Consider the following 6,394-nt stretch of genomic DNA (forward strand, 5'->3'; position numbering starts at 1 on the left):
TAACTTGATAAAATCCCTTCTTTCTTTTTGGTATTTCTGTCTTTTTCCTTCAGCCATCACACTCTAGACTTTTGTCTATAAAATTTCTTTTCATCTTCAATTTCTTCATTATGCTTCTTTAGTGCCTTATTTTTCCTTAACAACTAAGGATCCATTTATTTGATTATTTTCTTGTTCCCTTTGGACTTCATTCAACTATAATCTGGCTATTTCCTTCTTGTCATTAATCGACCCGATAACATCCATGTTCCATGCTCTCAACGCAATCATAACAGTTCTCAACTTGTTTGTAATTTTTTACATCAGATTCCTATCCCACTAGAATTCTCCATGCTTCCTCCACCAATTCTTTGACCACTGGTTGACCAATCCACAAGTTAAAGAATTTTAAACAAAATTTGGATGCGCACCATATCCATCTGGAAAAATGAATTTAATAGGTGCATAATCAAAAACTTCCTCCTATAGATAACATAAATTCATGAATGGGAATTTAAATAGCCAATCTAAATTTATTGGTGCTCTATCCAACCTACTAGCAATCCGTCGCCCACCCATTGATTTTGTGGCACCCCGCCAAACGCTAACACAAATCCCCATGTCAGATCTCGAGGTACTAGGTGGCACCTCAAAATTTCGGCATGGTCTCCTCTGTTTATGTTAGCATTCCAAGGCGTTCAACCTGCACCTGATAAACGACATACAATCCTGCATATAACAAATAAAATATAATACTAGCGGAAGCCTATATACGTCTAATCATGTACGATAGATCAGAGTGCGGAAGAAGAAAAATTATATACAGGATTATACAGGAATTCCTCACTCTAACAAAATTCCTATCACTCAGAACAAAATCTATATTACTCTCAGACAAATCGACACCACTAGGGGTAATAACCCCAATACTCACCAAGTGACGAACTCTGACTGTCTATCTGACCCACCAGATGATTCTCACTCGTGCTCTATACCTGCCTCGCCAAGCTTAGGATCTGAAACTAAAAAAATGGAGAAGGAAAGGGTGAGTAACAATGGTTACCCAGTAAGGAATAACACACTTTCTTCCAATAACCTCTTCTAACATGAAGGAATAAGCATACTAAAATCATTTTAAAATATACAAAATTTTACAGAAGAACTACGATTAACTGGTACATATAGCTAGGGATGAACAACTAAACATTTTAAAACTCACATTTCATCAATCAGCATTACTCACTATAACATTCTCTTTTTATATAAATCTAATTAATCAAATGGAAACATCAAACATGTATTTCATTTTATATATCAAAATAAGCAACAGATACAAAATACACAATGGTGGAGTATTGGAATTAGAGAGTTGGGATTCACGACTGGATCGCTCCCAGTCGGGACATGATGTTACAATTCTTTTCTGGCTTTTAGTTCCTGATTTTGTGGTTGGTCGTTGCACTTACCACGCTTGGTTGACCATTTATCTGGCTCAGGCTGGCCATTTGACGTAACCGTAAGCAATGGGTCTCTTTTCGATGTGTCAGAACGTTCGACTACTATAGATTGTTAGTGATCACTGACTAATCATCTTCGTCTATGCCTATCAGGCGTGCATGTGATTCCCAAATATACAAACCATTCGTATACGACCACCTTTACATTACAAGTTCACTGGTAAAGATAGAGAGGAATAACCTGGATTCCAGTTGTGACTCCACTCTCATACGCGTCCCATACCACGTATGAGTTTGGTGGTCCCTACCGTACATCCCAGGATAGTACACCACTCCGGATGATATGACGCACTATCCCTTCAAGTATTCACAAACTCTTTAACAGCTCACAAAATAGTTACTTATATATATTATTTTCATTTGAAAACAAAAGAGAAATTAACAATACAAGGTTGAGAATGGATATCGAGTTTCCTACCATGCAAGTGTGGCCACCCGGCCTAAAATAAATAACATAGCGGAAAGGTAAACAACGCCTCGCGCTAACAGAAATTTAAATAAACATGCAACCAACAATATTATCCCTGGATATCTGTTCACCAACCTACACACAACACAACAATGTAAAATGCAGATATCACCCCTCGGGTGTGACTGACATTTTACCGTTTCATACCCTTTTTCCCTTTTTCCGATTTTTACAATTTTCAATCTCTTCAATAAAATATCCATTTTTTGCTATTCATCAACTCAATATGAGTTCATTGAATATTAAATCACATTTTCTAATAATAGAATTTATTTTTATCAATAATATTGAAAAAGAATACAAATTTTATATCAAAACGGGGTCCGAGCAGTGCACACGACCCAATTGATGGAAATAACCCGTTAAAATACCCTACCCACGTATAATTTGTTAAAAATTACAATTAAACATATCAAACATGCAATTTCTAGCGTGAATTTTTAAATAACAAAAGAATTCTATATTTTGGAAATATATCAAAAAAAATTTCGATAAAATCCTAAATGCAATTTTCACAATTTATGATTACTAATAGAAATTGAGAGTTCCTTACAATGTCTAGGCAAAAGGATCGAAGCGTGTGCGTAGAAATCGAGGCGATCGACACAGAAATCGAGACGGATCGAACATTGAAGTGGCTAATTTTTGAATCTGATCTGGTGGTTTCGAAGATCTCGATGCCATCGTCCTTTCTCCCTTCTGCAACGGAGGACGGTTTGACCCCGAAACCGATGAAATTTGAGGTCGAAGTTTACAAAATTTCCGTATATAAATACGGCTAATTTTTGACGATATCGGGTGAAAAAGAAAGTGAAACGAAAAAAGGTTGGGTGGATTTTATAGATGTCGAGACTACGAACGTTTCTCCCTTCTGCGTCAAAAGACGGTTTGACCCAGAAAAGGATGAAATCCGAGATCAAAGTTTCAAAATTTTCGTATATAAATACGGTTGTTTTTTTATGATACCGGGTGAAAGAAAAGATGAAATGAAGAATTCTTGGGTGGATTTTATAAATGTCGAAGCTGTAGATCTTTTTCCCTTTTGCGGCGGTCGTCGACGACGAACCGTTTGTGAGAGATCTGATGTGGAAGATAAGAAGAAAAATAATTTTTTTATTTTTTATAAGTCTCGGCTGTTTGGACGGGTTGGGGAAGACGAATTGAAAAAGAAATTATTAAAATTTTATTTATATAAAATTTGAGACAAAATCCGTATTTTGTTAATTGTTTTGATCGACGATAATTTGATCATCCGGACTCCAAAAATGACAAATGAATACTCTATTTTGCCTAATTTTTCATTCCGGATCTAATGGTGTAGCCAATTTCTACAAATTCTGTCTCTAATAAAAATTTACATTTTTTGCCTGAGGTGACCCCTAAAATTGATGTCGTTTTCATTTTTGACGATAATTCGACTTTCTGGTCTCCAAAAATGACAAATAAATAGTCCATGTTCAATAATTTTTTGTTACGAATCCAATGGTATAATCGAATCTTAATAATTCTATCGCTAACAAAAAGTCACTATTTTAGCCTGGTCCGACCCGGTAATCGAGGATTTTGCAACTTTTATATTCGGACTCGCATTTGAGCATGCTTTCAGGCTAAAGTATATTTTTCGATCATTTTGAATCTAATGGTGAGGTTAGATTCCATTAAAAATGATCAGAAACATCCTAAAATTTTACCCCTAAGTCCCACTTTTAAGATTTTCTTAAAATTCTACTATTTATTTTTTCCTCGAGATACGAATTGAAAATTCGAGGTTTTACAGATTTATTGGTCCAAGAAAACCAATTATCAACTATCTTCAAATCTTGAAGGCTAGTAACATCATTACAGCTGTTGAATTCACTCATAGTTTTACATGACGTTGGTCTTCCTCCAATTTTTTCATTTTGAAAACAAACCATGTTAAAGTCACCCATCACTATCCACGGTTGATTAGAAAACCACAACTTCAGATCATCCCAAAGTTCTCTTCTGGTTCATTTTGAATTATCAACATAAACTATAAATATTTGGAAAATGAAGCCATCTCTAACTCTTTGAACCTGACAATGTATCATTTATCTAGATTCAAATAGTTTATCAACTTTAAATTTTAGAGGATTCCATCCCACCAAAATATGTCCATATGGATGGGACTAATAATTATCTAAAAACTTCCAAAAGTTACACATTTTTTTCTAATATTTTGGTATTAGCGCTGACTCAACCTTAGTCTCACAAAATCCTAGTAACTCCACCTTTTCCCTTCTTAGCAAGTTTAAAATAGTTTGTCTCTTCCTCCAATCATTCATTCCCTGCACATTTCAAGCTAAGACTAACATAATAACTAGGTTGAAGGTTCCTCTTCCGCGTGGGTAGTCATTTGAGATTGAGTAGACCTCGTCACAACTTCATCAACTCTCCTCATTCTTTTTATTTTTCCCCCTTTCTTCTTCTTTTTCTGAGATTGCATACTAGGATTCGTGATCTCTCCTTCCTCTTCTTATGGCACCTGATTAGAGGTCAAAGGCTCTTGAGTATCATCTTCAAGTTCTTCCACACCCCTCTGATATGCACCAAGGCATGGAAAGCATTAGTTATTTTCATAATTTGTAGCTCTACTTCCAATATGTTCTCTAGATCTTTCCTCTTCATTTTAATTTCTTTTTCTTTACCTTTTTTCATGTTGTTGGAATTCCCTTTTTGAGGAATAGATTCCCATTGAATCACCTCTTTCCCCTTCTCACTAACATCAGTAGTTTGTACATCACACTTCCCTTCCTTAGAATCTTTAGAAGGATTAACATTACTAACCATCATTATCACCTTCGAAAGATCCTCACCTACCCTAATTGTAGTTGGCACGACCACCTCTTCTCCTCGTTTCTGCCTCCATTCTTCCCTCATTATCACTTTAGTTGCAGGTTTCTACCATGGGCATTAATCTAGCGAATGAAAAATGTTTCACATTGATTACACGGCTTCGACTTCCATTCAAATACAATCTTTTGAAAAATTACTTTGTTGTTCTTCCTTCCTAGCCCATTGGTTGAAGGAAACGAACATTTCGTATCGATTTCTACACAGTTGAGCATAACCTAATCTTGATCTTTTGGTCGTCTCATCATCTATGTGCAAGTGATTTCCAATTACACTTCCAATCTTTCTAAGAGAATCAGAAGCCCAAAATTGTAATGGTAGATGTGGAAGTCAAATCCAGATCGGAATAGTTTTCATCGTCTTTCGAATTGGATTTGAATCCAAAGTCCACTTTCAAATAATCAATGGTCTCTCCCCTGCCATCTAGATCATAGAATTTAAAACCATATTTTAGTCTTCCACATTGTTAAATTTGAACAAGAAAAAATCCTCCTCCAAGGACATCATCTCCATGTGCCCCTTAATTTTCTAGATCCTTTCCACCGTAGATTTCAGACAAATAAAATAAGGTTGTTTACCTAAAAGGTAACCCACCAAAGAATGCTGCCAACAGATCACTTCCTTATGAATAAGATCTTCTAGAATGAAGACCAATTTCTTATCCTTCCCCTAAGAGAATACCTTTAAATCCTTTTTAATAGAGAAATCGTTATCCTTAAAAAGGTTTTTCTAAGAAAAAATAGATAAATACGCAGTCATGGAGAATTGTCACGTCCTCGATTTAGGATTTAGACTTTCCCAAATCACGAGGGTGGAGTGAAAAATAAAAAAAATTAAAATCAAGACCTTCAAAGCTTAAATACGATACAAATTTCTTCTAAATAAGTTCGACAAAATTTCCCTTAAAAATTAAACTTATGAAAAATTTTCACCTGCAGAAATATAACTATATAATCAAAATCCATATATCCACTGCATTCCTGTAACACCCCGGATTTTCAACTCATATCTCGAGGAAAGTAAATGGTGAGATTCGGAGGGAAATATCGAATGAGAGACTTAGAGTAAAATACTCGAATATTGCTATGATTAATTTTGAGGAAAATCGACTTCGCCATTAAATTCAAAAGGATCGAAATATATACATTAGCCTGTAAGCAACTTTGAATTCGAGTTCGGAGGAAAAAGTTATAAAATCCTCGAATTTCGCATTAAGTGGGACCCAAAATAGTGGAATTTCGTTAGAGCGAGAATCGGAAAGATTTGATGATACCATTAGGTCTGTAGTGAAAAATTATTCGAAATGGTATATTCACTTGTCAATTTCCGAGTCCGAATGGTTAAGTTACGAACGAAGTTAGAAATGATGGGAAAATTACAAGTATGCCATCAGCTTTATTATAAAAGAAATCTTATTTCTTTTATTTCATTTCATTTCTCTTCTTTTCCAAGGAAACCAAACGGTAGCCACTTCTCAACCCAAGGGTTTCAACCCATTCCCATCAAGTTCTAGCCCGAACGAAGCCGAGTTGAACCTCGACGAAGAAGACAAAGT

At 35.4% G+C, this 6,394-nt stretch overlaps 1 pseudogene; it reads right to left on the reverse strand.

Moving 5' to 3' along the window:
* Positions 1 to 4,866, reverse strand: part of LOC147404701 (protein CDI-like) — a 49,387-nt pseudogene extending 44,521 nt beyond the window's left edge.
* Between the last annotated feature and the right edge of the window lie 1,528 nt (positions 4,867 to 6,394).

Source organism: Akebia trifoliata, chromosome 4, assembly GCF_017979445.1.
Source record: "Akebia trifoliata isolate Shusen 1 chromosome 4, ASM1797944v1, whole genome shotgun sequence".
NCBI classification, from domain to species: domain Eukaryota; kingdom Viridiplantae; phylum Streptophyta; class Magnoliopsida; order Ranunculales; family Lardizabalaceae; genus Akebia; species Akebia trifoliata.